The sequence below is a fragment of the Impatiens glandulifera genome, chromosome 1, assembly GCF_907164915.1.
Source record: "Impatiens glandulifera chromosome 1, dImpGla2.1, whole genome shotgun sequence".
Classification (NCBI taxonomy): domain Eukaryota; kingdom Viridiplantae; phylum Streptophyta; class Magnoliopsida; order Ericales; family Balsaminaceae; genus Impatiens; species Impatiens glandulifera.
In genome coordinates, this window is record NC_061862.1 from 129,672,238 (window position 1) to 129,699,089 (window position 26,852).

Below are 26,852 nucleotides of genomic sequence, written 5' to 3' on the forward strand. Positions count from 1 at the left end.
CTTCATTCCCCAAATTAGCACTCTCCTTTTCGATCTCGGTGTTCCTCTCTGTCCGGGCGTAGGATTAAGCCCACTTCAAATCATGACTAGAGACTCGGCCGACTCATTCTTCGACCGCTTTGAGAAAGCTTGGAAGAAGAAGCAGAGAGGCGGTTCTTCCTCCAGCCGCTAAGGAACCAACTTTTCGGACAACCGGTCGTTTTGTTGCATGCACCGATTGTATATTTTATTTATGCTTATCTTTTGTATGTCTCTCTTGACCTCTTGAGGTATTACTTCACATCGGTTTAATATATTTCCTACTTTTATTCTATCCACTTTTGGCATATTAAACTTTGATCGTATGGAAACCACAAAACATTAAATTCAGATAGTTTCCAACCAGATTCTTTACCTCGGACAAAACAAAATCACCATTTTCCAAGAAAATTGTCTTGAAAACATAAAGATTTCTCATACCTTAACAGCATTAACAAGACACATCATAAATGATAATATCCTACATTTAATGTCTTTGCGTTATCCTTTCTTTACATCCTATTTAAGAGGCCTTTCACTCCTCTTCAAACATCACAACACATCGTGCCATCTTGCAAAAATTACAACTTCCATCTCTCTAAAAACCCTTCTGAAAAATGTCTCATCCTACACTTCGAAACTACCTATGTGTTAACTTTGATTCAGTACTCTCCTCTAATGACATTGAAACAAAGGAAATTCTCTTCGATTCACTTGTCGACACCGGTCTCCGTGGATTCCTAGAAGAATCCGAACTCATTCTACTTCCTGAAGTTTTGGAGTTTTTCGCCAACGCCTCCATGCTGGAAGATCTTATCGTTTCCATCATAAACGATACCGTTATCATTCAGATCTCAGAAGAAACAATCGTTGAGATGTTCAACCTGCCGACTGAAGGATTTTCGGACTTTCCTCCTCGGGTGAACGAGACTCTTAATGACTATATTGAACTGTTCTCCATGGATGCAAACCCGGTTCAGAACAACGGCCTCAAAGCCTATCTTGCCCCCCACATCCAAATACTCCATGACATTATCACCCGATCCATTCTGTGTCAAGTTCCGAATCAAAACTACACCAAAAAGACTTTTGATATGATGACTTACATCGTAAGCAACACTCCTATTAACTGGGCCTCGGTCATCTTTGGAAACCTGAAAATAATGGTTGAAACCAAGAAGAAGCTCGGCTACGTTCCTCAACTGAGCCGGATCATTCGATCAACCGCCCCTGAACTCGGACTGGGATCACCGGTGAACCCAACAAATGTTCTCACCAAGGAATCGGTGGAAGAGAAAATGGCTAGGATGGTTCTTAGGTTCTTTCCTAAACTGTTTATTTATAAAACCGCTCATGTTGTTTCAACCGATCTATCATCGGTTTTCACTTTATCGGTTTTAATATTACTATGTTAATGTACTTCTTCTTTTATAAATCGTTTCCGGTCAAATTTTAAACCTATCCTCAAAATCTTACCGTTCAAAGTTGCCGCCAATAATTTTAGAGGGAAACTTTGGCGTCTTTTCATCGATGTGACATCTCACATCTTTCAATGCGCCGATTCGCATTCCAAGACGCGCCCCCAAGCGGCCTATAAATACATAATCACACTTCAAAATTTCATTTCACGCTTTCTGCTTTCTCTCTCTTGCAATCACTCTCAAAACATCCAAGTTTTCAATCAAAATCCAAAATGGGTCGTGACTCCGCTCTCTTCGTCCACATTATCCAAGTTGATTTCAAAGAAATTCGAAACAACGGCTCGGAGGAAGCTCGATACGTCTTAGGGCTAATCACCGCTTCGGGTCTGGAACACTTCCTGAACGGACCGTTCGTTCTCTACCAAAATGTGGTGATGGAGTTCTTCGCAAACGCCACCTTAAATGATGAATCTATCTCTACAACGATTGGGGGACAAACCGTTGAAGTTACAAAGGACTTACTTGCTGAAGTTTTTCAGTTACCGACAGAGGGCAGTGATTTCACCGAAGGTGGAGATACAGATGAAATCCTGGCGGTTTGTCTTGCCATATCATGCACCAATGAACCGATAGTGGTTTCCGGCAAGAAAAGAGACCTAAGACCGGAGTATAGGCCGATGTGCGAAATCATTTCAAAGTCCATTCAGGGAAGGGGAGGCAACTTTGATAATCTCACAAGTCTCAAGATTGAAACAATGGATGTGATTATCAAGGGAGAAAAGATCAACTGGGCCGAGGTGATCTTTTACAACCTATGCGAGATGGTGGATCCCAACTCTACCCGGTCTCAGGGATATGCCATTCCCCTAGGCAAACTCCTCCTCCATCTCAAAATTCAAACCGGCCCAGGGATCCTCCTCCAAAGCAGCAAGATAATCAAATCCGTCCACTTTACAAAATCCAGCAAGACAAAGGTCTCGGCAGTTAGACAGCCGAAGGCTTTGGCAAAGAAGACTCATCCCAAGAAGAAGAAAGCTCCGGTAGCAGAAGAAACCGGAAGTGAAAGAACAAGATCAGCTCCTCGGGGATCTGGCTCAATGAATGTTCAAGCCAATTTCTCAAACCCAACTATCTCCACGAATAGCATTTCTAGCCGTTCCAAAGATAACTCCGGTCATCCGGTCAATATTCTTACATCCCCTGATAACGAAACCGAGGAAGAACGGTCAAACAATGCTGACATGAAGATGACGAGGAAGAACTACCAGTGGTGAATGCTAAAGCAGAAACCGGTCCGACCGAACAACCGGAAACAGCAGAAGACGCACTGAAGGATATGGGAGAAGCTTTTATTCCCAAAGTCATAAATAATCTCACAATGCAGGCGCTCGAACGAAGCAACATCTTTTATGAATGGGCATCTATGAGAGCGGAAATCGGATTCGCCGATATGATCCCACACTGTCCCAATCATCAGAAGTGGGAAAAGCTGGTGGAACTTGACAATTCGGTTTTTGAGCTGACAAAATCAAGGAAATTTGCGGTTGCTCTTAAAAGAGGACCGCACGTGGAATTACACGCCAGGATGATAGAGTTCACCCAGTCCATTCTCTGCTTACAACAACAACCGCAAGAAAGGACTCTCATTGATCAGATGGTGCTAGAGTCACTACATAAATCGGATCAGGAAATGGAAGACACAATGACCCGGCTAGAATCAGAGACCAGTCAAGAAGATGAAGTTCCCCATTCCTCTCGGTCAAATCTTAATGATGAGGATTGAATCCAAAGGTCAGAGCCTGACGCCGGTCAACCTTCAACAAAGGAAGCAAGCACCTCTCCTCCACCAACATCCCCGGCTAGGACTTCTTCAAGTAAGTCCCCCGAACACCAACACCTTAACATTGAGACGGATAATCTGGTATCCGGTCAGAATGAGATTCCGCGCAACAATCCTCCGGTAGAGTCTGCCATGACTAAAGAAATGATAAGGGCATTCTTCGAGGAATTCTTCCGAGATGCCATTGCACCGTGGATGGAAAAGATGGAAGAACAAACGCAAACATCATCCCAGCAGTTTGACTCAACAGATCAAAAGGATGAAACACTTGAAGAAGGAAGTGCTCAAACCGACTCTTCTTTAAAAGCGGTTTCGGCACAACTTGAAGAGTTGATAGCGGCTAAGATTGCAGTCGATGAAGAAAGAATCAAGGAATATGAAATCACAGCCTTAAGAATCCAGGAGGAAGAGAATGAAAGATTAAGAATTCTGAAGGAAAGGGAACAATCGGATGCGGCAATGGCCCAACAGGTCAATGAAGAGGAACATGCCAATCCGAACTTAACAGAACAGACTCCAACCCCGGCTATCCTTACAATGCGCGGAGAAACGAGAAAGAGAAAGGCAACAGCGAAAAAGGCGGCTCAACAACTATTGGATGATTGTGCGAATCCAATTGGTGTATCACCGGTTAACTTGGAAACTTCGGATTCAGATAAAGATGTGGATAATGTTCCACCGCTACAGAAACGACCGCGGGCACTCAATGCGATGCCTCTTCGAGCAGTTCCTCCGTGTTCTTTTCCTCAACAATCTCCGGCTCATCAAGCACCTCCCTCAACACGGCGTGCACCGGCAACCGGTCGGTCAGGCACTCGAGCTTCATCCTCCAGACAGGGATACGATCCGTGCACCCCAGGAAAAGGCCTAATGTCGGACTATATCTGGGACATCGTACACAGGGACAACAAGAAGAGGGATTAAAATTCTATCTTCCTGCTTTATGTCTTCTTCGGTTTATCTTGTGTTTTTAACTTATGATACTTTCTATATATATATATATATATATATAAAGTATTTTGCAAAACCGGTGTATCTACTTAACGTATTTTTAGAAAACCAGCCTATTTCTTACATCTAGCATGGTTTTGAATATTTTAAATAAAATAATCAAAAAGGGAGAAATTGGTAGATAAAAGATAAAATATTTCACAAATTTTTTCTAAAATTTTTCTAAGAACATTTTTCAAAACTCTTTAAACAATCACCGAACGCATGGTTTTGAATATTTTAAATAAAATAATCAAAAAGGGAGAAATTTTTAGATAAAATTGACCGCTTAAATAAAAAAGCTTAACTTAATAAACTTATTGTGCAGGAACGGTCAGGAATCTCAACCAGTCAAGAATCACAACCGGTCAAGTAATCAAACCGGCTAGAAGAAGCAAATGAACAAACTGGAAGCTATCCGGTTGAACAGAACAACCTGAACGGCAAAGATCTCAAACCGGCCAGAAGAGGCAAATCCAAAACCGGAAGTCGTCCGGTTGAATTGAATAACCGGTTAACATGTTGGAATGAAGTATTCAAATCCAAAGAACAAACCCAACGAGAAGACTACTTAGAGAAATAAGTCAAAGATATCAAATAAAGAACAGTTTACAAATTGGTGCAAATAGACACTTTGGGTATATGCATAAGATGACATAAAAAGATCAGACTGTGACATTGCCATTTTGATACAAGTCTGATGATATGCTACAGGCTGTAGAAGATTGCCTAAAGAAACAGTTACCATTTTGGTACAAGTCAAAGGAGCAATCTCCCAGGTGCAGGCAACTGTCCAACCGACAGTTGCCATAATCAAGCAAAGACAAATCGGAGTCGGTCTTCTTCATGCCTTGGAATCCTAAACCGCATTTAATGCTATGCTGAACCTCTGAAGCTATCCGTTGAACAAATGCATGTGACCGTTGTCACATTTTCACCTATAAAAGCAGAAGCTGGGGAAGCTGAAAAACATACAAGAAATCATAAGCAAGTTAACAAGTTTTGAAAAACAAGTGAACAAGCGCAAAGTAAGAGCAAGAACAAGTTACAAAATGTTTATCTCTCTAAGATTCAAAGTTTGAGTGTGTTTGTGCTACAATTTCTATGAAAATTGTAAGAGTGATTATCGAGTAGTAAATAAGACTCGATCGTGTATTGTGTTTGTGTATTCCTTAGTGAATATCCTTCTCGTGGTTTGAGAAGAATGAGTGACGTAGGAGTTTATCTCCGAACATCCATAAAAACCTGTCTCGTGCTTTACCTTCTTCCGGTTCCATATTCTAACCGACTCTCTATATCCCAACTGACTTTCCATATTCTAACCGACCCATACTATTCCAACTGCATCACTAATTCTTTAATCGACATTCTCCAAACCGCATCTCTATTCATCATGTGTGTGTGTTTTGCTTCAACCTGAAACAAACCACTTCCGCACTTGAACTCGGTTCAAGGGTTTGTGACAGTTTGTGCAGTATTAAAACCGGTGCTAATTCTTAACCGGATTAGCTCCAACCATTGAGTGTTGTTAGAAAGTACTATCCGGCTGGACCCCGGTCCGCCATCGGCGATCTAGATCCTAACAGACGGCAATAATATTTTTCCGCAATTTTATATTCACTTTGGTGCAGCATTTTAGATACCATTTATATAATCGATGCTAATAAAATTGAAGTCAAAGAACTTATATTTTGGCTTGTGGATCTAGTGATCCGTGTTTGTTTATTGAATACTATCACTGGAAAAGCTTTTATTTCTAAACTAAAACTCAGATAATTCAATAGTTCAAGCTACTCTACTTTATATGAATCCAAGGTAAGTTAGAATTATGTGAGGGGTCTGATTCTTACAAGTTTTAGGTACACTAATTTGTAAAATACTCAAAAGGGTGCGACCCCATTTTTATTTTTATTTAATTTTTTAGAAGTCTAATAAAGATATGTTGTATGGCCTGACACAAAAAGCACAGCATGACACGGGACAATAGGTCGTGTTGGGCCGAGATATTTACTATTTGGCATGGCACGGGTAAGTTACGATTAACACGAGACATGGCACGACAAGACATGTATCACTGTTTGGCTCGAGGGGTTGGGTCGGGCCATTTGGGTGCCGACCTCTAGTTTTGATTGTGTTGATGAGACCAATTTCACAGATAAAATTTGTCTCAAGTGGATTCTAGACAGTGTTAGTTATGAAGAAATTACAAAAAGTTCTATAACAAATGAGTGAAGTAATCAGTACAAATTCTTGAGATACTTCCTGACCGATGATAACAAATATTGTTACAAGATTACCATTGCAACTAGGATGAGGTATCTCATTAGAGCTACCTTATTGTACGGTAATATTGACGGCAATAACGTTTTTTCACTATTTGATATTCATTTTGGTGCAACTTTTTGAATACCATTTATATAATCGATGCTATTAAATTTAAGTTAAAGAACTTATATTTCTGGTTGTGGATAGTCATCAATGTTTGTTTATCGAATGTTGTCACATTAAAACCTTTTATTTCTACACTAGAACTTAGGAAATTAAATGGTTCGACCAATTCTACTTCATTTGAATCCAATATAAGTTAGAACTATGTGAGAATATGATTCTTACAAACTTGAGGTGCATAAATTTGTAAGATACATACACAACAAAAATGATTTGTTGAAGCCTAACAAGGATCTGTTGCACGGCCCGACACGAAACGTAAAGAAAAGCACAACACGATATAGGACAACAGGACATGTTGGGAAGAGATATTTTTTGATAGGCACGGACACGATACGATTAACAAGAGACACAACACAACATGACACATATCACTGTTTGATAGGACGGGCTGGGTCGGGCCAGCCCGGTGCTGACCTCTAGTTTTGATTTTGATGGTGAGACCAATTTCACTAGGTGAATTCCAAATGGTCTTAGTTACGAAGAAATTACAAAATTTCCTTAACAAACGAGTGAAAGAAATAGTATAAATAGCTGAGATACTTTATGGACGATGATAACAAATATTAATATAAGATTACCATTGCAACTAGGAGGAGGTATCTTATTATAGCTACCTCTTATGCGGTAATTTGGACGGCAATAACATTTTTCCGCAATTTTATATTCACTTTGGTGCGGCATTTTAGATACCATTTATATAATCGATGCTAATCAAATTGAAGTTAAGAACTTATATTTTTGTCTTGTGGATATAGTGATCCGTGTTTGTTTATCGAATACTGTCACTGAAAAAGCTTTTATTTCTAAACTAGAACTCAGATAATTCAATGGTTCAAGCTACTCTACTTCATATGAATCCAAGGTAAGTTAGAACTATGTGAGGGGTCTGATTCTTACAAGTTTTAGGTACACTAATTTGTAAGATACTCGAAAGGGTGCGACCCATTTCTATTTTTATTTCATTTTTTAGAAGTCTAACAAAGATATGTTGTATGGCCTGACACAAAAAGCACAGCATGACACGGGACAATAGGTCGTGTTGGGCCGAGATATTTACTATTAGGAACGTCACGGTTAAGGTACGATTAACACGAGACACAGCACGACAAGACACATTTCACTGTTTGGCACGACGGGTTGAGTCGGGTTATTCGGGTGTCAACCTCTAGTTTTGATTGTGGTGGTGACACCAATTTCATAGATAAAATTTGTCTCGATTGGATTCCAGACAGTCTTAGTTATGGAGAAATTACAAAAAGTTCTATAACAAATGAGTTAAGTAATCAGTACAAATTCTTGAGATACTTCCTGACCGATGATAACAAATATTGCTACAAGATTACCATTGCAACTAGGATGAGGTATCTCATTAGAGCTACCTTATTGTACGGTAATTTTGACGGCAATAACATTTTTCTGCAATTTGATATTCAGATTGGTGCGACTTTTTGGGTTACCATTTATATAACTAATCTAATAAAATTGATGTTAAAGGATTTATATTTTTGGTTGTGGATCCAATGATTAGTGTTTATTTATCGAATGCTATCACTAGACAATATTTTATTTCTACAATAGAACTCAGACAATTCAATGGTTAAAGATATTCTACTTCATTTGAATCCAAGGTAAGTTAGAACTATGTGAGGGTCTAATTATTACAAATTTGATGTTCACAAATTTGTAAGATACGTAGGCAACTCGAATTGGTGTTGATGGAAATTTTAAAACGAATGATACTTTTATATTATAATCAATTGATCTGAGATGAGTAAATGTACATATTATCCATATTGAAAATAGGAGATCAAACACAATAAAACAATACCAGATTAATGTGGAAAACCCTCTCAACCTAGAGGATAAAAAAACACGGGGCCAACCAGCAAATTTCACTATAAAAAAGAAACGGATTCAAATGTTCTTCTCAACTTTAAACCTAAAGTTGAGGTATAAAAACTGAGAAACATAATTTCATTCAGACCCAAGAAAGTCTAGATATAAGACAACAAGAAATTGAAACTTGAAGGTGATAAATGTAAGGAGATCGATATTGCTCCATTCTCTTCTTCTTTGTTTCTTCTCTTAGCAGAATGCTCTATTTTTCTAGAAGTGATAGAATGAATAAAATTCTAAGGGTTTTCTTGTTTAATTAATTGCCTAATTGGGATAGACTCACAAGGCCAAATAATCTCTCCCTCTAACCCACGAAGAGAGGTACGTCGATCTTCAAGTCATCACTTGGTACTCATGTCGGCAAACCGACAACATAACTCGAGTTTGTCTTTTTGAACTATCTTTGTACACATTTTTTACGGGTTCTTATCCGTGTGGATTTTCTTCAGCTTCATTTGCTGGTTATCTATTACGTCTATTAATCAATGAAATATCACATCAATATGCTTAGTTCTTGAATGATATGTAGCATTCTTGCTCAAATCTATGACACTCTAGCTATCACAGAAAACAATTGCATCTTCTAGTTGCATACCAAGCTCTAGAAGAAATGTAATCATCCACAATAATGCTACCAGCAAATTTCACTATAAAAAAGAAACGGATACAAATGTTCTTCTCAACTTTAAACCTAAAGTTGAGGTACAAAAACTGAGAAACACAATTTCATTCAGACCCAAGAAAGTCTAGATAGACAAACAACAAGAAATTGAAACTTGAAGGTGATAAAGGTAAGGAGATCGATATTGCTCCCTTCTCTTCTTCTTTGTTTCTTCTCTTAGTAGAATGCTTTATTTTTCTAGAAGTGATAGAATGAATAAAATTCTGAGGGTTTGCTTATTTAATTAAGTGTCTAATTGGGATAGACTCACAAGGCCCAATAATCTTCCCCTTTAACCCACGAAGAGAGGCACATCGATCTTCAAGTCATCACTTGGTACTCATGCCGGTAAACCGACAACATAACTCGAGTTTGTCTTTTTAAACTATCTTTGTACACATTTCTGACAGGTTCTTATCCGTGTGGATTTTCTTCAGCTTCATTTACTAGTTATCTATTACGTCTATTCATCAATAAAATATCACATCAATATGCTTAGTTCTGGAATGATATGTAGCATTTTGCTCAAATCTATGGCACTCTAGCTATCACAGAAAACAATTGTATCTTTTAGTTGCATACCAAGCTCTAGAAGAAATCTAATCATCCACAATAATGCTAGAATTCTTGTCTTCAAATAAAAGAAAATATGTAATAAAACGATGTTAAAATAAATTAAATAGAATTAAATATATGAAGAACGAAATCACCAAATTTAATGTTGATTCGAGGCATGTGTTAGACACATTTTCCTTAAAGCAGTTTCATTGTCTCTCGTTTGTGCTAGAACTTATCACAGATAGTTGTCTCCTGGGGTACAACGAATCCAATAGTGATTTTGTTCTAAAATCACTACTCATCGAACTTGACCAGCGTACATGAACTATCATCGGGTTTCAATAGAAAATATCGAGCCAACAACTCAAAGATTACTCACAAAATAAGGAGAGGACTTTTGAAATTTTAGAGTGAGAAGGATAATATGATGTGTTATGATTTAGATTAGAGATGAGAGGTTTATATTGCTAAAAAGTTAAACCATTAAATAAAATCATCAATTTATCAAACAGTAGGCATTGATTAATTACCTCTTCATTTACCTTAACATTTCTCTCTTCATTATAGAGTAATTGTTTGCCAAAATAATTAAGGTATTTACATTTCAATACTAACTTTACATGGTTTTCCAATTTGTTAATAATAAAATTAAATTATTATAACAATTAATAATAATAATAATAATAATAATAATAATAACAAACTCATGTAAGTTACACTACAAATTAATAACATTTTGTTAATTGGTCATCAAGGAATTTTAGATCAATTAATTTAAATTAATTGATTCAAATTATACATTTGGATCAAATTTCACCCTTTAATTCACGTTTGAATTTCATGTGAATTTTATTTGATTTTATTATCCACATTTTAATTTCCACACATTAATGGAATTTATAAAAACTAGTTTAAGAATTCCAACAATCCCCCATATTAATGGAAATTGAAATATTAACACTGTGAAAGGTTCAACATTTGAATTCTACATAGGATAGGTAGGTATAACTCTTAGAACCTTCCCTTATTAAAGTATATAACTTTACTGGTCGAATAGTAGACTCGATGTCCTTGAACTATTCTGTCATTTGTGTAAGCGATTACACACTTTCACATAAAATTCTCTCTAATACATGTCAGGCTTTCATGTTTGTGTCTATTTTGGCCATGGAACACGCGTTTAGTTCTGTGAGAGGGTCTAGACTTGAGTCGTGCAATTCTTTCGAAGCGGCCCCACTTCTCCCTCATATATGTGATCTCTTTCCTCACAAAGAATCATTAAAAGCAATATGATTATCCTCGTTAAAATATATATTTTTTGTTATAGGATTAATTCACAACAATAATTTTTCAAATCAGAACAATTAGGTTGTCCTATTGAACCTAGTTCTTAGGATCTCTAGTTTGCATAGGTTAGGTTTTCCTTCATACCAACATATAGTAGGCTCATGTCTTAAAAGACTTTCAAACTAACTCTCTATTCAATAATTTGGTTAGTGGATCCATAATGTTATCTTTGTCTTACATAGTCAAATTTGATAACTCCATTAGAGAGTATAGTCTAATGACATTATGTCTAAGACGTGTATGATTAGACTTGTCATTGACTCTAAGCTTGTCCAATTTCAAATTAATATCACGATAATTAGAAATTCTCGTTGGTACATTCTTAGATAATATTGGAACATCTTCTAATAAAAAGCATAGTCATTCATACATGTTTACCATTTAAATTTTTTTATGAAAATATTATTTACTTGGCTAATTAGTAAATAAAATGTCTTTGAACTATTCTGCCTTCGTGTAAATGATTACATATTTTTCATAGAAATATTTTATTTTTCCACATAATTAATTATAGATTATAACATTTAATCTATCAATCATAATTTTCTTAAAATATTTTCATACATAGATTGCACTTTCAAGTGTAAACATATTCACTTTTAGACGTAAAGTTTTTCATTTAATAATATCAATATATCATTTAATAACAACATGATATTCACTATAGTGCAATTCACATCCTTAATGGATTTAATCATTTTTATCGTAATTTTTCAACGATAAAAATATCGTACAAAACACACGTAATGAAATAAATTTCAGTGTCTTCATGATGTATATAATTTTCTCATTTACTTTCAAAGTATGATCAAATTTTCATATCATTATTATTAAATTTGTTATAAGTCATATCAAGACTTTATAAAATTTCTTTTCCATTTATTTCATAAAATACTTTTGAGGACATTGATTCTTAAATTTTTTATGAAAATAATGTCAAAATGTGACACGTTTCTTGATTTCAAAATCCTCAAATTTAAAAAATTGATCTGAGCCCCAACTATGCAAATATAAACAAGAAATTTTCTTGTTAATTTATTTCTTTTTTTATAGTTGCACAACTTTATCTTTGTAGAGAGCATATTTCTCTATTAAAAATTATCTTTTTAAATAATATACACAATTATTTTCTTGTTATTATCAATAAAAATATTTGTCCCCACATTCGTGATGGTACCCTTATTTAAATCACACACGTTTAAATAATTTAAATCAATGATTTTCTAATCAAAAAATTGTCACACAATTCTTTTACAAATTTCTTTGGTTATACTTATCATACAATGAATAAGATAACTATATTATAAATATTTAATTGAATAAACATAATTTCTATACAAGAGATTATAATTTGTATTCATATATAAATCATTCTTCACATAATCTCTACATAAGTAATTAAAAATATTTAATCAATTAAAATATTTATTTCAACACTTAATTTCTATAAAACAATTAGGATATTTAATCAAATAAATATTCAACATATAAAATGATTTCTACAAAAGAAATCATAATGTTTCAAGTATCTTTGACCAAAGTGACTTAAACATTTATTTTCGATTGCACGTTTGCATCCCATAATATCGGCACGTTTGCTACATTATTTTTCAAATCAATCAAGATTTTTTCTTGTAATTATGTGATTAAAAATATCAAATTAAGTAATTCTTTATTTAATATATTCATATATATTATAATTATTCCATATATCATTAAACAAATACTTTTATAAAATACATCAATAATTAATTAGAATATTAATTATTATAATTAATTAGACTATTGACGATTAATTTTTAGTCAAATACAAAACTAACTAAATATTATAAATAATTATGTTTCATAAAAAAATTTATACCAAAAGACACATAATTTTATTAAAATTTTCAGAATTTTCTATTAAAACAAAATACATTTACAATAGATCTTTATTCATAAATATATACAAATTGCTAGATAATCATACTTATTATGAATGAACATGAATCATCATATTATTAGCTAATATGCATGATATATATACAAATAATCACTTAGCAACATAATCAAATAAAATATAACTATAAATATATTTTATATCTTAATCGAAGAACTTACATTGCCATGTTTTGAACAATAATCGATGTCAAACGACTATGCCTGCTCAAAAACAAATCTGGGTATATTGTTCTCATCAAGACAATTTTAGCGAAGACAATTTCAACTAACATAGTTGTGTCTTTTAAATACATGATTAGAATAAATTCTAACACAAACAACTTATTTAATTTCTTTATACAGATAACATGCATTCTTTGTCATGATTAATCACATACTTTCTATAGAAGAAATTAAAATGCTTCTGACATCATCATTTTTACAAATTAAATTTCCACATAATAAATAATTTGGATCCCTAATTCATTTTATAATTTTTACATAAGAAATTATAATGATGTCAATATTCATGATTAATATCATTTTGACAAATCAAATTTCTTATAAGAAATCATTATCGATCTCATTCATCTCATAATTTCTACACAAGAAATTAGAATGGTTTTCAAATCAATGACTAAAGTCATTTTAAAGAGTCTAATTTTTATAAAGAAATCATTGACTACCCCATTCATATCTAACATCAATGACTAAAGTCATTTTAATTGGTCTGATTTCTATCAAGAAATCATTGTCTATCCATTCATCTCATAATTTCTACACAAGAAATTAGAATGATTTCAAAATCAATAATGACTAAAGTCATTTTTAACTAGTATGATTTATACTAAGAAATTGTTGACTATCCATTCATCTCATAATTTATACAAAAAAAAAAAATCGAATGGTTCCAACATAAATAACTAGAGTCATTTTATAACACATCAAATTTCTAAAAAATAATCATTGGCTAAAATGAGATTTGAATTGGGGACTTTTCACATCACACCCCTACATCCAAACTTCAAACCACTGCACCAACGCGCTCTTTCTTTGTTCTACCGCTTTTACGACTTTTTGTTGTCTTTATTAAGAAGAACATATTCTTCTTATTTCACTTCATTCTGTCAACAAACGAATATATTACATTTAAAATGATATCTTAATATCATAAAAAAGTAATATAAGACCATCAATATTTATAATTAGATTTTTTTTTCTCCTTAGCTAACAAACACATTATCACATTTTTATTAATCTGTAATTATAATTAATTTTAATGAATATTAATATATTATAATCATCGTTAATTTCTTGAAAATAGAAAGCTAAATTTCAATTTCTTTCTTATATTAATTAAATTATATATATATTATCTTAGTATTATATATATATATATATATACAAAGAAGAGAGTGATGATACTGCCCTTTTAACATAGTTAGAAGATATTACATCAAGTACTCATTTAGAGACGTCTATGAAGGTAAATGTGATTCACTTCTGAGGCGTATTTTAGAAGGTGATAGAATCCTAAACCTAATGAGGAAGAAACAACTCAATGAAAGAAATGATGAAATATGCTAGAATACAGAAAGCAACTAGAAGTTCATTACAGGAAAGGCATGGGAAATGGTTAGAACAATAGTACATGAGGTAGATTAGCATAATGTGGTATGGTCTCCAAAAATTATTCCTCGTCACCAATTTGTTCTTTGGCTGGTATACAGGAAAAGGTTGACAACAAAAGACAAAATTCGAAAATACATAAATATTCCTGATATCACATGTGTCATATGTTAGTGAGTTGAGGAAAGCATAAACCATTTATTTGGAGAATGCTTTTTTGTAATACAAATTTGGATGAGGTATGTTGCAAACATGAACATCATCAACTTTCCATGAACATGGAAAGAAATCCAAGTGTGGATGAAGAATAAAGCAAAAGAAAGATCCTTCTATGTAAGTTTGCTGAAATACTACTTTGGAGTAGTAATGTACAATATCTGGAAAGAAAGAAATTCAAGAACTCACAGTGGAAGAAGTAGAGTTGCTGAAGATATATGGGGAGATATAACTTCAGATAGAAATGCACTCATTCAATCCTAGAGAGGAATCGAAAGGAATGAAGAGAATAGAAAGTTCTACTAGATATGGGATATTTCTAGGGGTGAGCATAATATGGGTTTACCCAAACCCAAAATATTAATTTGGGTTGGTTAATATGGGTTGGGTTGAGTATGGGTTGGGTTGAGTTTAATTTGGGTTGGGTTAGGGTTACCCAAATTACCCAAATTATATAAATTTAGTTTAATTCTATATTATTAATCCAATATAAACTAATAATCTTCCAACTTTAAGTCGAACACGTTTTTGACATGTTTAACATATTTTTCATACGTTTAACACGTTTTCCACCCATCTAACACGTTTTTAATATTTTGAACACGTTTCACTTATAACATGTTTTTCACACGTTTAACACGTTTTTCACATGTTTAACACATTTTTCACACGTTTTCACATTTTTGACACGTTTTCACGTTTTTGACACGTTTTCACGTTTTTGACACGTTTAATACGTTTTTGACGTTTTTGTCACGTTGCACACATTTTTGACATGTTTAATACGTTTAACGCGTTTTTGACAAGTTTAACACAGTTTTACGTTTTTGGCACGTTTAACACGTTTTTAACATATCTAACACGTTAACACGTTTTTGACATGTTTTAAACATATTTAACACGTTTTTGATAAGTGTAACACAATTTTCACGTTTTTGGCACGTTTAACACATTTAACACGTTTTTGACATTTTAATACGTTTTTGATATGTTTAACACGTTTTTTACACGTTTAACACGTTTTTAATATTTTTATCACGTTTTCACACTTAAAACATGTTTTTCACACGTTTAACACGTTTTTACATTTTTGGCACGTTTAACAAGTTTTGACATGTTTAACACGTTTTCATATTAATAACACGTTTTTGTCATGTTTAACACGTTTTTGACATGTTTAATACGTTTAACGCGTTTTTGACAAATTAAACACGTTTTTAGCACGTTTAACATGTTTTTAACATAACTAACACGTTAACACGTTTTTGATAAGTTTAATACGATTTTTACATTTTTGGCACGTTTAACACGTTTTTAACATTTTAACACGTTTTTGATATGTTTAACATGTTTTCACACGTTTAACACGTGTTTCTCACATTTAATATGTTTTTCACGTTTTTGGCATGTTTAACAAGTTTTTTATATATTTGACACGTTTTTCACACATTAACACGTTTTTCACATTTTGGTACGTTTAATACGTTTTTGATATGTTTAACATGTTTTTCACGTTTTTCACATTCTTAACACGTTTAACATGTTTGTAACATGTTTAATACGTTTGTAAGATGTTTGACACGTTTTTCACGTTTTTGGCACGTCTAACACGTTTTTGACATTTTAACACGTTTTACACATTTAACATATTTTTGACATATTTAACATATTTTTTGCACGTTAACACATTTTTGTCACGTTTAACACGTTTTTGGCATTTTTGACACGTTTAATATATTTTTGACACGTTTGACATTAAACGTGTGAAAACGTATTAAACGTGTCAAAAATTTGAAAAACATGTTAAACGTGTCAAAAACGTGTTAAACGTATCAAAATATATCAAAAATGTGGAAAACGTGTTAAACGTGCTAAAAACGTGCAATATGTGTCAAAACGTGTTAAATGTGCCAAAAACGTGAAAAACGTGTGAAATCATGTTAAACATGTTACAAACGTGTTAAACGTGTTAATAATGTGAAAAACGTGTTAAACGTGTTAATAATGTGAAAAACGTGAAAAATATGTTAAACATGTCAAAATGTGTTAAACGTGCCAAAACATGAAAAATGTGTCGTAATCGTGAAAAATGTGTCGTAATCGTGAAAAATGTGTCAAACGTGTTAAAAACGTGTTAAACATGTCAAAACATGAAAATAGTGTCCAACGTGTCAAATGTGTTAAACGTGTTGAATGGGTGAAAAACGTATTAAACGTGTCGAAAACGTATTAAACGTGTCGAAAACGTGAAAAACGTATTAAAAACGTGTTAAACGTTTCAAAACGTGGAAAACGTGTTAAACGTGTCAAAACATGTTAAACATGTCAAAACGTGTTAAATGTGCCAAAAATATGAAAAACGTGTCAATAATGTGGAAAATGTATTAAACGTGTCAAAACGTGTCAAAAATGTGGAAAACGTGTCAAAACGTGCCAAAAACGTGAAAAACGTGTGAAACGTGTCAAAAATGTGAAAAACATGTTAAACGTGTCAAAACGTGTCAAAACGTGTTAAACGTGTTAAAACGTGTTAAACGTGTTAAACGTGTTAAAACGTGTTAAACGTGTTAAAACGTGTTAAACATGCCAAAAATGTGTCAAAATGTGTTAAACGTGTCAAAATGTGAAAAAAAAAACGTGTCAAAAACGTGTCAAACGTGTCAAAAACGTGTTAAACATGCCAAAAACATGAAAAATGTGTTCAACGTGTCAAAATGTGTTAAATGTGTCAAAACGTGTTAAACGTGTCAAAAACGTGTTAAACGTGTCAAAAACGTGTTAAACGTGTCAAAAACGTATTAAAAATGTTAAAAACGTGAAAAAACGTGAAAACGTGTCTAACGAATAATAATGTGTTAAATGAGTCAAAACATGTTAAATAAAAAAATAAAAATAAAATAATTTGGGTTACCCAACCCATACTCAACCCAACCCATACCCAACCCATATTAGTAAATAATATGGGTTGAATTATGGGTTGGGTAAATTTAATTTGGGTTGAATATGGGTTGGGTAATACGGGTTGAGTTTACCCGTTTGCTCACCTCTGGATATTTCGTTTGAGAAAGTTAGAAGTAGAATCAAAGTAAAAACGCTATATGCGCTAATTGATTGTTGATGTTGTTTGTAATTCAATTCGTGTTTCATTGTCAAATCTAGAAATTGTCTAGATCTAATCTTAAATTTTTTTATTTTGTTCCCTCTTTTGGATTTTTTACTAAAATGATACTAATCTGTTTTTAAACAAAAAGCCAAAGACAAAAATTTCGATGATACAATCTATTAAATAACAAATGCATGAAAATGGCAATTTTCGAGAAAAAAATTTTTGAACATGGCTATGTTTTAAACAAAAATGTCCCAGACAGGTTCGTGACAAAAATTTTCTAAACATCTAGACAAAAATCTATCTTTCTTTCATTATTAATTTATCTTTCTCCCATTGATAATTTCTATTTATTTTTGTCATTTATTATTTTTTTTTTTATTAATATTTTTCTATTTTATTTATTAATTTATAAATATATGTTTATACTTTTTATATATATTTTTGAGTAATAAGATGGAGAATAAATAAATTGAATAATGAAAGATATAAATATATATGTTTAAAATATATATTATATTTGATAAATATATATATATATATAAAAGAGAATAAAAAATTATATTAAAAAAAGTCATGTTCAAATGTAAATAAAATAAAATAAAAGGCCTAATTATTATTTGGAGCTCGAACTTTAGACGTTTTTATTCTATGTGGTTCGAACTTTGATTTGAGCCATTTAGAGCTCAAACTATCAAATTTTTAACAATTTGGAATTTTTTACTCAACCATTATTATTAAAATATAACAGTTGACATATAATTAAAAAATAAAATTAGCGAATCAAACGGACATATAGTATAAAGCCTCAAAGGCTAAAAGTTTGATAATTGATGTTAAAACCTCATATAGCTCAAATCAAAGTTTTAGTCGCATATAATAAAAACGTCCAAAGTTTCTGACAAAAAGGATAATTAGGCCTAAAATAAAATGTCTTAAACATGGCCTAGGACGATGATTTCTCTAATTCTCCCATTATTAAATTTTTTTTTCTCCAATAAATAATATTTTTGTTCATCATTTATTATTTTTTCTTTTTTCTTTATTAATATTTTCTCTTTTATATATTAATTTATAAATATATGTTTATATATTTTTAGAGTAATAATAGGGAGAATAAATAAATAAAATCATAAAATATATAAATATACATTTAAAAATATATTATATTTAATGAATATATATATAAGAAAATAAAAAAGCATACTACAAAAATAATAATTTTTAAAAAATGACATGTTCGAATGTAAAATAAATAAATATCCCGAACATGGCATGTTTTGGATAAAAAATTCTTTTTTTCTCCCATTATTAATTTCTCTTTCTCTCATTAACAATTTATTTTTCTTCCCATTGTTATTATTTTTTATTTTTCTCTATTAATATTTTTTTATCTATTAATTTGTAAATATATATTTTATAGTTAACTTTTTATTTATATATTTTTTAGAGTAATAATATAGAGAATATATAAATCAAATAATAAAAATTATAAATATATATATTTAAAAATATATATTATATTTGATAAATATATATGTTTAAAAATATATATTATAGTGGATAAATATATATAATATATATATATATATAAATATATATATATATATAATGACAATGTTCAGACTTTTTTTTAGAAATAATTTTTTATTTATTTCTCTGTCTATATTACACCACCATGATATTGGATATGTAATTGTGAAAAAAAATATAATACATATTAATAATTTATTTAAAAGATATTCTCAAATTTTAATTTTTATAGCATTTAAGACCATTACAACCCATAAATTCATTCTTAAACTCAAAATACAGTACACGTCACATCAGTCACATCAAACAGTAATTCATCTTCAACCCAAAAACTCATTTCCAAAATTAAAATAATATTCTTAGAATATTCCTTTCTTACACTAACTTTCTAACCTTATTAATATTATCTATATATTTATCAACTTTACATATTTAGAAATTATTTCAAAAATTATTTCGCAACGTTTGAAAACAGTTATTGATAAGCTTGTAGGATTAGGGCAATCAGCATTTATTCCTAAACGCTCTATTTCCCATAACATCCTACTCATGCAGAGCTTATTGAATGGATATGGCAAGAAAAACATATCGCCACGTGTGGCTTTCAAAATTGACATTAAAAAAGCTTTTGACTCGATCAGATGGGGATCAATCCACGAATTCCTCCTTGCTGCAGGTTTTCCAATTATTTTCATTGATTGGATTATGTTATGTGTTTCCACTCCTCACTTTGTTGTGAGCGTGAATGATATTCATGGAGGCTTTTTCAATGGTGAAAGGGAAGTAAGGCAAGGAGACCATATATCTCCTTACCTATTCGTCTTAATAATGGAAATTCTTGACTGCATTTTAAAAATGCTTTTGAGAAGTCATCATTTCAAATTTCACCTGTACTGCAAAGAAGAAGCAATAACCCATATATGTTTTGTAGATGATCTATTTTTTGTGGCTTATGCGGATGTTGAATCTGTTAGTATAATCAAAGAAGCTCTAACAATCTTTTCGGGTATTATAGGTTTATACATCAATGTGGACAAAAGTCAGGCTTTCTATGGAGGGGTTAATGAAGAAAGGAAAGAAAACATTCAATATTATGGGAATCAAGGAAGGTGAACTACCAGTGAAATACCTTGGAGTACCCCTGTCATCAAAATAACTCCGATACAATCACTTCAGACAACTGGTAGAAAAGGATAGAAATTCTGTCTTGGGTTGGGCTACGAAAAAACTATCTTATGCATGTAGAATCGAGCTCGTTAAAAGAGTCATCTTTAGAATTATTGGCTACTGGGCACAACAGATAGTCATCCCAAAGAAAGTAATGGTTGAACTCGATAGAATCATGAGAGACTACATCTGGGGAACAAAAGGCAGAGGAGGAAATAAAGTCAAATGGGAGAATGTTTGCACTCCCGTAGAAGAAGGCGGACTAGGAATAAAAAGTTGTGTTGAATGGAACAAAGCCCTCACCATCAAGAGTTTATGGGAGTTGGAGAAAAAAGCGGACTCCCTATGGGTCAAATGGGTGCATACAAGATTTATGAAAGAAGAGCAGAGTATCTGGACACGAAGCATCATTGAAAGAATGGCATGGTCATTGAAGAAAATCCTAAAAACAAGAAAAGATGTCTTTCAAATGGTGAAAACCACAATTGGAAATGGAAGAGGGGTACTATTCTGGCATGATCCTTAGCTGGATAATATTCTCATTATATTCAAAGAAGAAATGCAAGGAAATAGAGTTAGAAGAGAATACATCAAGTACTCATTTAGAGACGTCTATGAAGGTAAATGTGATTCACTTTTGAGGCGTATTCTAGAAGGTGATAGAATCCTAAACCTAATGAGGCAGAAGCAACTCAATAATAGTAATGATGAAATATGTTGGAAAATAGAAAGCAATGAGAAGTTTATTACAGGAAAGACATGAGAAATGGTTAGAACAAGAGGACAGGAGGTAGATTGGCATAATATGGTATGGTCTCCAAAGATTATTTCTCGTCACCAATTTATTCTCTGGTTGGTATACAAGAAAAGGTTGACAACAAAAGACAGAATTTGAAAATATATAAACATTCCTGATATCAACTATGTTCTATGTTCGGGAGTTGAGGAAAGCATAAACCATTTATTTGGGGAATGCTCTTTTGTAATACAAATCTGGAAGATGTATGCTACAAACATGAACATCATCAACTTTCCAGGAATATGGGAAGAAATCCAAGAGTGGATGAAGAATAAAGCAAAAGGAAGATCCTTCTATGTAAGTATGTTGAAATGCTATTTTGGAGCAGTAATCTACAATATCTGGAAAGAAAGAAATTCAAAAACTCACAGTGGAAGAAGTAGAACCGCTGAAGATATTTGGAGAGATATAACTTCAGATGGAAATGCACTCATTCAATCCTGGAGAGGAATCGAAAGGAATGAAGAGAATAGAAAGCTCTGCCAGATATGGGATATTTCGTTTGAGAATGTCACAAGTAGAGTAAAAGTAAAAACGATGTAGGCTCTAATTGATTATTGTTATTGTCTGTAATTCAATTATTGTTTCATTGTCAAATTTATAATTGTCTAGATCTGATCTTAAACTTTTGTACTTTTTTTCCCTCTTTTGGGTTTTCTTAATGAAATGGCACTAAGCTGTTTTCCCAAAAAAAACTTTACATATTTAACCACAATCTTTTCTCATTCATTTAATAATATAAAATAAAATTAATTATATATCAATAATTCATAAATAACAAAATAATTCAATAATACATTTAAATAAACAAATATATTATATTAAAACAAACATTATTAATAAAAGAACACTTGGTACACGTACATATAGCATAATCAATGTATCAATTCTCGGAATTGGTGTACTCTTCCCACAGATGATCGATTAATGCATTATGAAGTTCAATTTGTGCATCTTTATTTCTTATTTTTTTCATAACGAGATATGAAAATTTGAAATTGAGTATTTTGATCTGTCACCATCTTGACCTCTAGTGAATGCGTTTCCATTTCAATTTCGATATGTGCATTAAGGTCACGTTCATCCTCAACAATCATATTAGGCAAAATTATGCACGTAGTCATTATATCATGCAACACTTCTTTTCTCCAATATCGTATCGGTTCTGCTATAATAAAAAAAAACGTGATTGAAAAACTCTAAATACACGTTCAATGTCTTTTCTATATGCTTCTTGTTTCATTGCAAAGTATTTTTTCTTCCGACCATGTGGTTCATGAATTGTTTGCATAAGAGTAGACCATTTTGGATATATGCCATCAGCTAAATAATAGCCTGTGTTATATTCTTTTCCTTGAATTACATAATGAGTTGGAGGAGAAATACATTGAGTTAGATCCGAGAACATATGAGATTACTCTAACACGTTTATATCATTGTTGGTGCTTGGCAAACCAAAATATGCATGTCATATCCAAAGATCATAATCTGCGAAAACTTCGAGAATGATAATAGGTTTTCCACTACGGCATGCGTATTTCCCCGCCCACGCGGTTGGACAACTTTTCTACCTCCAATGCATACAATCTAAACTACCTAACATTCTAGGAAATCCACGTTGCTTATCAATATTGAGAAGTCTAGATATATCAATTGGTGTTGGCCTTCTAAGATAGCATTCGCAAAATATCTCAACCACTGCGCGGCAAAAAATTTGCATACTTTTAATTGCAGTAGATTCTCCAATTTTAATATACTCATCTGTGGCATCTGCTGGAGCACCATATGCCAACATATGGAAAATTGTCGTTATTTTTTGTATTTGAGATAATCCAAGTCTGCCCATATTGTTCAATTGTTGTTGAAAGTAGCGATCATGATCTTTGACTGCGTCAACAATTCGAAGGAACAATGAGCGAGACATTCGATATCTACGACGAAACATGGTCTCATTATACATTGGATTATCTGAAAATTAATCATTGTATAATCTACAATCGGCATTTTCACGATCACGATTGATGACAATATGTTCAGGAACTGAACCACGATGTAGTACTTGTTGGCTTTGTTGTTCAAGAAGCTGTTGGATGATCATGTTGTTATTTTTGTGAAGACGGCATAAATTTTGTTGTCTTTGATGAATCATCATATTATCAACATCTAAAGAAGAAGAAGATGATGATGAATCACTACGTTGAAATTCGTTATGGAGACTTGTAGAAAATATATGTGATAAGTTATGAATGATTTAACATTACCAGGAGGATATGCTATGTATTTATAGTAGTGTAATTGCAATAGGATGGTAATATAGTCATTTCGTGTAGAGAAATAGGACAAGATTTTCATTGTATGGTCATTTTAATTAATTAATGTGGAGAAATAGGACAAGCTTTTAATTATATGGTCATTCCAATTAATTTTATGTGGAGAAATAAGACAAGATTTTCATTGTATGGTCATTTCAATTAATTTATATGGAGAAATAGGACAAGTTTTTTATTGTATGGTCATTCTAATTAATTTTATGTGGAGAAATAGGACAAGTTTTTCATTGTATGGTCATTCCAATTAATTTTATGTGGAGAAATATGACAAGTTTTTTATTGTATGGTCATTCCAATTAATTTTATGTGGAGAAATAGGACAAACTTTTCATTGTATGGTCATTCCAATTAATTTTATGTGGAGAAATAGGACAAGCTTTTCATTTTATGGTCATTCCAAATAATTTTATGTGGAGAAATAGGACAATCTTTTCATTGTATGGTCATTCCAATTAATTTTATGTGGAGAAATAAGACAAGTTTTTCATTGTATGGTCATTCCAATTAATTTTATGTGGAGAAATAGGACAAGCTTTTTATTGTATGGTCATTCCAATTAATTTTATGTGGAGAAATAAGACAAGTTTTTCATTGTATGGTCATTCTAATTAATTTTATGTGGAGAAATAGGACAAGTTTTTCATTGTATGGTGGTTCTAACTTCCAATTAATTTTATGTTGAGAAATATGATAAGTTTTTCATTGTATGGTCATTCCAATTAATTTTATGTGGAGGAATAGGACAAGCTTTTCATTGTATGGTCATTTCAATTAATTTATGTGGAAAATAGGACAAGTTTTTCAATGTATGGTCATTCCAATTAATTTTATGTGGAGAAATAAGACAAGTTTTTTATTGTATGGTCCTTTCAATTAATTTATGTGGAGAAATAGGACAAACTTTTCATTGTATGGTCATTTCAATTAATTTGAGTGAATGATCATTTCCAATTCAATGTAATAAGCATGGTAAGTGTTAGGACTTTACCTATATATTGACATGGAGAGTAACATATAATTCACTACATCTTACCATTTCCATTCAATTGAATACATATTTACCTTCATCCATTGTTAAGAATGTTTGTCCGATCAGCAGCCTATAACATAGATGAGGATATCCTCTTATGTCGGGTTTATATCGAAATTTATGAGGGCCCAATTGTTGGAATTAATCAAAAAAGTAACCGATTATGGTCTCGTATTGAAGAAGCTTTCAATGGAGAAAGGTTGGAGCATTGGGAAATTCGTACTAAAAGATCTATGCAAGCCCAACTAGATACTATCCAAAAAGCAGCAGGGAGACTTAATACATGTATAAAACTAATTGAGAATATACATCAAAGCGGTGCTTCAAATGAAGATATTGTGAGTATTAACATATTATTTGATATACTATTACTTATTCATTTTGTATTTAATTATTTGAACTTCACAGATGTTCAAAGTTAAAGTGTTGTTCACAAAAGATTCTAAGTTCAAAACAGGTTGGAAGTTCGATCATGTGTGGAACATTGTTAAAACTTTTGAAAAAATTAAAGATTGTTCCACAAGTAGTAGGAGAAATTAATTTGTCAACTATGCCTCTTCCGAGTCAGAAAATCCAACTCCAGATTCTGTTGGACAAGCATCCCTCGGTATCTCCTCATTTTCTCCTAACTTAGAAGATTCAAACACTAGTTCTCCATCTGAAAGATCTATCGGAGTGAAAAAAGCAAAACTGAAAATGAAAAATGATGTTAATACATCATTGACCATAAATGAAATGAAACAAATAAACAAAAAAAAATGCAGAAGAAATTAAAAGGGCAAACGACCATATGCAAACTCAATTAGATATGCAAAAGAAACGTTATGAGTTGAAAAAGAGTAAAGAAGACAACAAGATTTAAGGCAATATTTGAGTAAATTAGAAGATCCAAATGTGCGCGCATTTATTTAGGCTCAACAAGCCCAAATTATGAAAGAAATAGCTCAAAATGAAAGTCAACCAGATCCTTCTACCCCGGTTACGTTTTTTTGACTGTTTCAATAATTTTGGAGTGAGTGGTGCTAATTTACCAGATTATTAATTATTATTTATTGTTCATTTCTATTATATGTGAGCAATTATAATTATTGTATTATTTATGTTGTACTTTTAATTATTGTACTATTTATTATGTAACGATAATTGTTGTTGTTTTTTTTTATGTATTTTCTATGTTTATTTGTATCATTTATAATTTATAAAATTTAAATTATTAAATATAACGTAAAAATATAAAATAAATTAAATAAAATTTTAAGTATAATAAATTTAATAATTTGATTATACATTTAAAAAATATTATAATTTTCAATCTTAAAATTAAAAAAAAAAATATAAGGTGTTCAGAAATTAAAATTTATTAAAAAAAACTAAGTCTAAGGGGCATTTTTAAAAAATGACCAAAATGGTGTAATGAACAGTCTTTTTAGAGGGAGAGTGAATTCTCATTATGCAGTTGTCTTTTGCCGACTGGTTTGAGCAAAATTTGTTGATGTGTTTGCATTGATATCAGGCCGGTTGGAGATGACCTAAGTACTTATATTTATTTTATATATTAATGTGTTTTAATTAGTAACACTTATTTATTTTAAAGTATTTTAAATATATTTTATTTTTATTTTTGAATTAAAAAGAATTAACATAACACATGTTTCAAATATATATATAATGCTAGTTTGTATACAGTGAGTGTGACCATACATCTTACATTTCTCTTTTAACCTTATTTGAATTTGTTTCGATCTCATTCTAAATTTAATATTTCAAACTCATATTTAATATCAATACCTAGTATCAGGTGTGGTAATAAGCTTGGATAAGGGTATTACTATTATTCTGAATTTCAGGCTTGATAATAGGCTTAAAATGACAAATGATTGTTTGGTTTTTTATTTACATAAAAACAGACAAGATGTATCACCTGTTTGTTTCTAAGATTT

General features: G+C 31.9%; 1 pseudogene; it reads right to left on the reverse strand.

Moving 5' to 3' along the window:
* Positions 1-5,145: 5,145 nt before the first annotated feature.
* On the reverse strand, positions 5,146-23,690 carry LOC124943162 (annotated as a pseudogene).
* Positions 23,691-26,852: the final 3,162 nt, after the last annotated feature.